The sequence below is a fragment of the Canis lupus genome, chromosome 15 (genome assembly GCF_003254725.2).
Source record: "Canis lupus dingo isolate Sandy chromosome 15, ASM325472v2, whole genome shotgun sequence".
Lineage (NCBI taxonomy): Eukaryota > Metazoa > Chordata > Mammalia > Carnivora > Canidae > Canis > Canis lupus.
Window position 1 is genome coordinate 18863588 of NC_064257.1, and position 10568 is coordinate 18874155.

At 40.8% G+C, this 10568-nt stretch overlaps 1 long non-coding RNA gene across 1 annotated transcript in view; it reads right to left on the reverse strand.

The window, feature by feature from the left end:
* Positions 1-7378, reverse strand: part of LOC112654741 (uncharacterized) — a 48484-nt gene extending 41106 nt beyond the window's left edge. Inside the window, exon 1 of the long non-coding RNA XR_004805462.2 lies at positions 7221-7378. This is a non-coding gene — a long non-coding RNA (uncharacterized LOC112654741). The remainder of the gene's footprint in view (positions 1-7220) is intronic.
* Positions 7379-10568: the final 3190 nt, after the last annotated feature.

Here is a 10568-nt window from a genome sequence, read left to right on the forward strand (position 1 = left end):
TTTGCAACCCTGTACAGGAGACGCCATTATTATCCACATTTTAAAAAATGGACAGATGGGGCTCAGAAAACTGGAATAACTATCCCAAGATTGCCTAGTTAAACAAGAGGTAGAGCCTGGATTCCCAGCCATGCAATCTGACTCCAGAGTGCCCCTCATTAACCACTGACAAGTGAAGTGACTAACGCACTGTAGGGAGCTGGGGGAAACTTCAGCAAAGTCCTCTCCTTCCTTATACTAAGTATCAGCCAGCAAACTAAAAGATGCAGCTGATGAATTTTGGCCTAAATCAGCCCAGAGAGCCAATGTCTTTAAAAGATGATGAAAACAGAAATGATGTGATTAGTGTCCTGAAAAACTAGCAGAGACCATTTTAAATCACAGGGTTCATAATCAAGATCAATGAGAGCTCTGCATTTTTTTTTCAGGCAACAGGGAAGGGAAGAGTAAGAGAGGAGACCTAAATTTTTAAAGGACATTTTCCTTTATTTTAGGACATTATCATTTTTGCTCTAAGTTTCAAGAAGAAAGAAGAGTGATGTGTACCATTTTATATCCTTGCAGCTTATGTCAGACATGAATTAGCAGAATTTAAATGCCTCTTATCGTATATATTGGATCAGTCTATTTTACTACTTTGATGTTTTCATTTTGCTCAAATTCACACACTCACACACACTTGCCTCCTGTCCCTGCAGACAAAGGAACTATTACTAGAGGCAAAACACACATGCATGCGTGTGTTTATATAGAGAGAGGATAAATATATATTTCTATCTTATCAAAAGACAGACTTTGAACAAGTCAGAAAGAACAGACCATATTAAAACTATCACCATCGAACACAATGTCCAATGACCTTTAGGGTAAATAAGAAGAAAAAAATTCCTCTGTAAAAAGAACTTTTTGTTCATCACCTTGAGATTTTTTTTTTTCCTCAGATTGAATACCAAGTTATTACAAGAGAACGGTGTGGTCAGCCAGATGACCTTGGGCAAGTCACTAACATTCTTTCTATCTGAGGACAGAGAATTGAGGTCAAAGCTCCAATTTTGAGTTCTCCTTGAGCCTGAATTTTAGGTAGTAGGCCTCTACTGCGGCTTGGCGGGGGTAAGCGTACAATGAAAGAAACTTTCCATGTGTCCATTTTGGCTCCTTAGTCCACTTCCTCCTTTGGTTGGATGCACTTGCACAATGGTGGAGGTTGACCTAAGTGAGACAGTTGACATCTTGTAGTTCGCCTCTAGTGCTGCATCTGAGGTCTGAAGAGTCAGCAGACACTAGAGGTATATACTCCGAAGCCCTGTGAAGCTTGCCCTGTTTGATAATCACGTAAAAAATTTCGGTTGAGTCGCCTTAGGAAAAAGCATCTGGGCAGCAGTGACGGGAAGCTCCAGCTGATTGGGAATAAATGGGCTCTGTGCTCAGCAACAGCTGCAACAACAGAGGGCCAGCCCAGAGAGGTGGACACGCACAGAACAAGCTGAGTTGGGGCCTGGAATTTCCCGAAATGAAATCCGAGAAGTATTTAGGTTGACCTTCTCTCTCTTAGCACAGTTGACCCTTAAGAAACAAGAGATGACACATCCCAAAGCACACTAAACTTTTACAACAGCAGCTCCAAAAAAAAAAAAAAAAGAAAAAGAAAAAAAGAAAGAAAAAAAAAAGAAAAAAAAAAGAAAAAGAAAAGAAAAGAAAAAGAAAAGAAAAAAAGTTGGGAAATGCATGGGACTCCTCCCGCAATGCTGCGGAATGAACTAGTTGACTTGACTGCCTTCTGTTTGGGGAATAAACAAAGAGATTATTTAAGAATCTTATATGCTGGGGCTGCTGTGGAATGCACAGTTTCCAGAGAACAGATTTAGCTGTCAATTATCATCAGGCTTCCTACCCTGCAGGACTCACTTTTCCATAGCAGTCAGGGTTATGGAGACAGAAAACAGAATGGCATGAATTGCAGGTAGAAAAGCTCACCTAAGAAAAACACAGGGGGGAGAAAGAGTAAAGTATTTGGGAAATATACATAAGGAGGTACAATATGGCTGGGGAATGTATTATCTTCCAATGACAGCCTGCTCAAGAGTGTTTTCACAAAACTGCAGAAAAAATTTTCTTAGCAGGGAAATCACAGAAGTGGAGTCACCTCCTGGGTAGGTGTATAAAGACACCGCTTTAAAGGTATCTTTGGAGAATGTTTTGCATGTGCGAGTGAGGCCATTATGAGGTACAGCCCTCAGGGTACCCACTTCCAACCGGCCTAATAAGATGGGAGTTAGTGAGGTAGAATGGAGTGGTACCTGGGGGAGCTGTCCTGGAGACAAGCCTCCTCTTCAAGTTGTGACTACGTTGAGTCACTGGGCCCTGGCTTCCCTCTGTTAGATCCTCATAACATACACCTAAAGGAGTTTGTGCGCCTCATGTCCACAAGCATGCAAGACCCAAGAGCTGTCCTAGGGACAGTCTGGCAGGAAGTGCTGGGAAATACAAGGCTTCATAAGCATTTGGCTGGGAGGGAACCTGGAAGTCGTTTAGGCCCTTCGCTTCTGGGTGTTGGCTTGGGCGCTGAGTCCTTTCTAAAGCAGCAAAGAACATAGAAGAGATCGCGCTGCTTCCATGTTACATATGCAATGTCTACAGACATAATGATCTTGGTGAAGTATCTTCTACTGAGAGCAACAACAAATAAAGGAACAGCAGGATTCAGAGTCCTCTGTAATTCCCTTCTCCCATTCTCTTAATTCCACTCCTATCCGTCCTTTGACCCCAACAGCAACAACTTGCCCTCATCAAGGCTAATGGTCATGTTGCGGAATCCATGCTCAGTTGTCGATCTTCTTCTTACCTGACCCCTGAGTGGTATCTGGCATAGTCGACCATCCCCTCCCTCTTGAAACTCATTCTTCACTTAGATCTGGACCACCACGCTCTCTTACTTCTTTTGCTTTATTTGCTAGTCCTTCTTATCATCCCTCATCTTTCTTCATGGAGCCTCTAAATGTTGAAGTGAATTCCTAATATCTCCCCCTATTTATTGTATAGGACCTCAGTAATTCATTAGCTTAATGAAAAACAAAAAGGACGCCTGGGTGGCTCAGCAGTTGAGCATCTGCCTTCAGCTCAGGTCATGATCCGGTCCTGGGATCAAATCTTGCATTGGGGTCCCCGCAGGGAGCCTGCTTCTCCCTCTGCCTATGTCTCTGCCTCTCTTTCTGTGTCTCTCATGAATCAATAAATTTAAAAAAAATCTTTAAAGAAAAGAAAGTCATGAATTATATGGAAATTGGGTTCACTGGGGAAAGCATTGCTTACTGGTGGGTCCTCTTAGTAGCTGTATCTGAAGCACCAGTCAGGGGGGGACTCTGTTCCCTCCAAGCTCCAGGAAAACAGGCTGCTACCACACTCTTGTTTCTTCTATATAGAAAGCAGAGTGAACTCTGTGAGGCTCTTTGTCTTATTATACCTGCTGACACTATGACAGGGTGGCCGTATAGTCTGGAAACCTAGGTATATGTTTGCCATACTTAGGTGACTAAATAATGCCGATTGCTGATAGATTAGGAGAGAGTCATCCAGAGTGATTATGCCAGAGTGGTAGGGTTGGGAGCCTGTACAGAGCCTGATAGAAAAGCTGTGTCACACACCATGTTCCTTGCAGTTTTGCACAGCACAGTAAACCATATATTGTGAACGAGGGATGACACACAGTGAACCTATCATGTATTAGAAGGTCATATCCACAGACTACTTACAATGTGTATTTCCGTATGTTTCCAAGATTCTACTTTATAGACTGAATGTTTGTGTCCTCCAAATCCATACATTGAAATCCTCATCCCCAGCATAATGGTATTGAGAGATGAGGGCTTTGGGTGATTAGGTTATGAGTGGAGCCCTCCTGACCAAGATTAGTGCCCTTAAGAAAGAAGTCCTTTGTTCTTTCCACCACATGAAGACATAGCAAAAAACCAGCCAACTCTAAACTAGGAGTGAGCTCTCACAAGACCCTCATCTGCCAGAACCTTGATATTAGGCTTCCCAGCCGTCAGAACTGTGAGAAATACATTGCTGTTGTCCATAAGGCACCCGGTCTATGGCATTTTGTTCTAGTAGCCCACACAGATGAAGCCACTAGAGAATCTACTCCCGTTGAGCAAGGCAACAAATGTGTCCTGGCTTGTTCTGGTCCTCTAATTCAGACGTTTATTGACAATATAAGCGGAGGTCCTTAGCTCCTGAAAAACAAAGGAGCTTTTGACCTCTACACAACTAACTGCCCAAATAATGAACAAGGAAATTAATGCTCATGTCGTCCTGGCTGTACACTAGGCACAGGGCTGGAGACTTTCACACGCCCACTCCGCTTAACCCTTATGAACTCACGGGCAGAGATAGCACTTCATCCTTATTACAACCATGTGAAGTGGATACTAGTACCTTTCTGGCTCCAAGAGGCTAAAAGAACTAGGATTTAAACTTCTTTCCTCTGTTTCTTTTTTTTTTTTTTTTAATTTATTTATGATAGTCACAGAGAGAGAGAGAGAGAGAGGCAGAGACACAGGCAGAGGCAGAAGCAGGCTCCATGCACTGGGAGCCCAATGTGGGATTCGATCCCAGGTCTCCAGGATCACGCCCTGGGCCAAAGGCAGGCGCCAAACTGCTGCGCCACCCAGGGATCCCTCTTTCCTCTGTTTCTAAGACTGATTGTCTCTCTTCCATGCCTCATTATTTATTCCATTTTTATAAATGAGTAAATGGGGATCTGAAGCAGTGGAAAAATTTTCCTAAAATTACATGAATTACATGGTAAGACTCAAATTTGATCCTGGATCTTTCTGATTTTAGAGTCCCATGTTCTTTCTGCTCTGTGGCAGGACAGTTCTATGTATTTTCAAAATGGAAGGTAAAGCAAAAAGAATAAATCAAAAGGGAATTTGGGGTCTAAGTTTTTATGACAACAAAAATGCGCTTGAGATGTTAAAAATTGAACAGATTTCAGAGCATTCATTATTCTGTATTTCTACAGCCTTGACAAGTTGAGTTGGAACCATCCAGAATTAGGACCAAATTAATGTTGAAATCACCCCAGAATGATGTTTCAGAATATAGGGGCATAGTGCTAATGAGGTCAGGATAAGAACTTCAGACTACCGCACTTTTCTCTGTTTTAGAGTTCAAACCACAAAGTTCACCCTACATGGTCAACTCAGAAACTCAGCGTTGGTCACAGGTAGGCCCCAGGTAAAGAGCTCAAGTCAGTATATTGTTATAAGTGTCAGAAAAACAAAATTCAAGCCCGTGTCCCAGAGTTGGTGGATCAGAGCCACTCGTTTCGTATTACCCTCAAAGGAGAGCTTTCTCTATTGGGCAGAGAAATAAACAACATGCATTTCACCTGTGGTTTTTACCAGATGCAAAGCTCTAAGATGCATAACACCATTGTCCAAGCTTATGGAGAAGACATACTCCTCTGTGCTGCCCTCCTACTACCCTCTGGGCACAGAGCTCCCTGGGAAATGAACTTGATCCCACTGGAGACATGCAACCGGGGAACTGGGCCACTGAACCATAATATTTACAGCAGCACTAAAAGCGATCAGCTCTTTGCTTCAAAAATAGTAAGAGTCCAACCAAATTTCATAAGATTTGGAACTTTTTTAAATGAAAAGTTACTTTAGAGAAGTACTTGTAAGAAAAAAAAGGAGGGGGAAAGAGCTAAAGTTTAAGGTCTAGTGGAACCTCCATTAGATTGGAAGTATCTGTTCCTTCTTCAGCTCTCATACTATTTAATGAGAGGAAGTCAAAAGAGGAGTGTTGTCAGAGAATGCAGGGTACAGTGGGGTACTAGGCTTTATTTTTATATGTTCATAAAAATCACAAGTGACATTTTTCCGGAAAATTACAACAAAAGAGTACAGCAAATATTATACAAGACTGTTTTCCTTCTAGGGAGGGGAGTTAGGAAAGTAATGCATCCCCTTTGGAAGATTTCATCTGGAGAACAAAAGCAGCTCTGTCTGCAGTTAGTTCCAGGTGACTGTGATTATACTGGCTCATTCTTTTGCCCTAAAAAAGGGCTGGTCTTGGAAAGATGATTGGCCCTCCTGGTTAGATTTCTTGGCAGCTGGGCCTAGGAGAGGCCTCAGTACTTTTTCACACCCAGTGCATGTGAGGCCAGCATCTTTAAACTGCTTTCTAAAATAAGTATTAGTTACCTGAGCTGGAAACCAGGGTTGTTTTGGCCCTTAGGTCCTGTAGCCTAGTGTACATGGCCATTGCTTCCTGGCTTTGCGTCTTTATGCATATATTTGCACATGCCCATGGACAGCCAAAAGTTGATCTGTACTTCCTCCAGGGGTCCTGGTTGTCTAGGTCAACATTCCAAATGCTGGTGGGAACTGTACAGCCTAAATGTCTGTGTCTGGCCTGCCTGCCGCTGTGGCATGTGTGTATTTAATGCTCTGGCTGTCTTCTCTTACCTTGACTTGCTAACCAAACAATATCTATTAATGCTGGAAGGAGTCATCGTTCCATACAGATTCACAAAAATGAGCTAGGTGTAAACAAAGGAAAAAAGGAACCACAAATCTTCAATCTGCCCATAGTTTCATCTAGGCTTACCTTGAAATATCCCAAAGTGGATGGGAATGTGTCTGTAGACATAAGGCATCGAGTGCAATTAATTTGTTACCTACTTATTAATGAAACACACCCTACTTTTCTACTGGTTTGCTTGGGACATCTATACCTGCTAAATATTTCCTGGCTCAGATGCTCCCTGCTGGAATAGAGGTCAGTTGGATAAATTTATTTGTGTATGCAGGCATTACTCAAGGAGCATTGTCTGCGCCCTCACTTTAATTACATAGAAATGATGAAACTAGTCAGGATCATGGTCTGTTGCCTCAGTGTGAAAAGGGCAACCCCTCCTCCTGGAATGTGGAAATTGAAGTTAGCACCAACACAAATTGAATCAAACTGACTACTAGAGCTGAATTATCTGCTTACAGAAAAGTCTTGCTCTCTCTAGCCACGTGGAGGGAGAAAAAGAATCCACTCCTGGTATCTCAGACACAGCGTTATTCCACTGGGGTATAAGAAATGTCTTCTCTGCAAAACTAATTGTTCTGAAAGCCACTTTGAAATGAGGAAGGATAGGCTGCAATATGCTCTGCTCTTTAGGTAACATGGAGTTGGACTGACTGGAGATAAGCATCTCCTACCTTTTTCCAAATGCTCTCCTTTCTCCACTCTGATTTTCCACCAAGCTCCCCAGTGTTGCTTGTCTGGTCAACAAAAACAGAAGCCAATGCTAAGATTAGTACTTGAAAAATAAAACTGAAAACAAAGGAGAGATAAAAATTGGATCTCAGAATTTGTCTCTTTGTTCTTCCGCCTATACAGCATGTTTTCCCTTTTGTGCCATGGTTCTTTGTATTCTGTGACAACAAAGCAGCTCCTCAAAATATTGTTTAGGTAGACAAATGTCATAAATTAGCCAGGTAATATGCAATTGGTTTCATTTTTAACATCAATGGATTTGGGCCAGAATTAATATGTCATCAGTGTCTCAGAGTTTTTTTTTTTTTTTTTTTTTTTTTTTTTAGTGTCTCAGAGTTTTTAAAAGTGTATACAAGACAACTTGCTGGGTAATGATCAAAGCAAATACGTTTATTACCTGTGGCATTTACTTTCTGTACAGGAATAATAGGAAAGACTTTTAAGCCACAAGTAAATTCTAACTTTTGCTTAATTTATCTTTGAGTTCATAGTTAACTTCCCTTAGAGTTTCAGCTTCTACTTGAGGATTTAACTGGAACCCCATAATTTGTATTATCATTTGTACTTCCTGTCTCAATAGCCTCACCTTGAAACTGGGCAAGTTCCCAAGAATATAATGTCAAAGTCAAGTTGAACTACTTTTCAAAGGCTTTTTTGGTGCCCTTTTCTAATCAAGGGACCTTTATTTACCTTGACTCATGGTTCCAAGGACTTAGAAAAACCTTTGTTGCTAACGCAGCTAATACCCAATAATTCCTTTCCAAATTGTCTAAATGTTAAACAAATGCCATCCATAATTAACTGAAAACTATCAAATGCCAGATTTGTAGCATTTGATACCCATCTTCTTTGCTTTTCTAAAAAAAAGTTGGTTGTTCATCTGGCAAACAGAACAATAAAAGATAACATCTATTTTAAAAATTTATAATGAACCTCAGGTACATGACATAATGACAAGAGTTGTTCCAGTTAATAACTCCTGATGCCAAGGAGTTGGCCAGTTGAAGCTTCAAGAACTTTGAAGGAATGAGAAAATATGTAAGAGATGGGGTGCCTGGGTGCTCATTTGGCTGGCTTCAGCTCAGGTCATGATCCTGGAGTCCTAGACTGAGCCCCACAGGAGCCCCAGGATCAAGCTCCACATCAGGCTCCCTGCTTAGGGAGAGTCTGCTTCTCCCTCTTAACCTGCTTGTTCTCTCTCTCTCTCTCTCTCTCTCTCTCTCCAAATGAATAAATAAATAAAATCCTTAAAATAAAAGATCTCAAAGATTCCAGAGTCTTTTCTCCTAATTTATTAAGTGGACTTAACCTCTTTAAGCTTCAGTTTTTACATCTATAAAATAGGGATAATCTATTTTATGTGATACAAGCAGCACAGCTGGCACATGATAAATACTGAATAGAAAATCACATTTTAAGTACAGAGTTGTGTTCTACACCATCATCTTCAGATACTATTCAGCCTCGGGAGGAGAAAACACCATTGCCTATTCTTCTAAGGACTGATGAAACAGCAGCCAAACAGAAGCACTCTTTAGCCATCTCTGTCTTCTTTGCTGGCTCCATTCTCCCCCTATTCACCAGCCTGCCAGATGCCTCCCACCTGTCACCCAGCTGCCTCTGCCCCACTATCATGACCACTACTACTATTTCTTTTCCTTCCCTCCTTCCTTCCTTCCTTCCTTCCTTCCTTCCTTCCTTCCTTCCTTTTTATTGCATCTGATTCTTGTTTTCCTTGACTTCTCTGCAGACAGACATAATTACTCAGCATACCCTTTATGTTCTTTTCCTTCTAGTCAGAAAACTGACCAATCATAGCACATTGGCCTTTGGTTCTTCTGCACAATTTCTGTGCCAGTTGTTTGGAATTGCTTTTTTCCCCCTACCACAAAGTATTCAATTTCTTTCTATTCAGAATGCTTGAGAGTGAAAACAGCTCTGATCACTAGTTGCCCAAGGTTTTGCTGTCTAATGCAAAAAGTCGTAATCAAAGCCAGCTATCATTTCTCCTTATTCTGCAAGTCTATCTCAAACAACTACTAAAAACATTGATGACTGCTTTGTTTAATAATGATCGATAATACTCATCGAATGTTGTACGTACACCAGGTATTGTGATGAGTATTTTACTTGTAGTATCTTATTGACTTCTCACCATAATCCCAAGAGATGATGATGATGATGGTAGTGTTGGTGATGGTGATGGTGTTGGTGATGGTAATTCCCCTTCATTAGAGAAAGAACCTCAGGTTCATCTCAGAGCCTATGTTGTCTTAAGTGGCTAGGATACCATCAAAGACCAGTCTTGCTTAGGAGTCTTAGTCCTTAACTCCATATGTTATATATTTCTTATAAGTTTGCTTGTAGGAAGGCTGCTAGCCTGACAGCTACAAATCAGAGAATTCTCAATTAGGATCTGTTAAGAGAAACTCACAAGATTCCATTTAAGAAAATGGATATAAACGAAAACAAAGTCTGCCTTTCCCCTCCTATTGGACTATGTCATCCATCACCATTTGAAAGATAATCACAAAAATCCAACTAAAATTTTATTTTAAAGGACTTACCTATGGGTCATAAATCTCTGGGGGGACTTGATTTACTGCAAAGTGTTCCCGTAATCTGTATGCATACCAAACAGTACATATTTATCCCTTGAATAAAAAAAAAAAAAAAAACCTAAGTAGAGACTGTTGAGAGGAATAATAATAATGAATTTGAAAGATCTACTGAATTCATAGTTACTTAATCCATTTTAACCAGTTTGCGTTTTCTCTATTAAGGAATGACTCAATAAGGCAATTATTATATGATAATATATTTATTTTATCTTTAAAGTATTTAGACTAAAGTATAGGGATCTGGATATATTTGCATTTGAGGCAAATATTTTGAAAGGCCAAGTTGTGCCAGTGGCCTGAAATGATGTCAGGATCTTTACATTTTGAGTTCAACTCTGCTTTGTGGGGATAGCACAGCTTAGCAGTGAAGAATACTGGTGCAAGAATCATAGGTCTGATACTGATCGACTGTGTCATTTTTGGCAATTTACTTAACTTCTCTGTTCCTCAGATCCCTCTTCTATAAAACAGATAAAGTAATAACATCTCCCTATTGTAAGGATTTTTTTAAGAGTATTATATGTGATGGTTTAGAACAGCACCAGGCATGGAATAAATTTTCAGTCAATATTTGCTTTCTGTTTGGTGCTCTTGGTAGAAGCAAACCCAGTCATTTTAAGGCCTCATGGACTGAACAGGAGGGTTAACCCACTTTGGTTACAAGCGGGG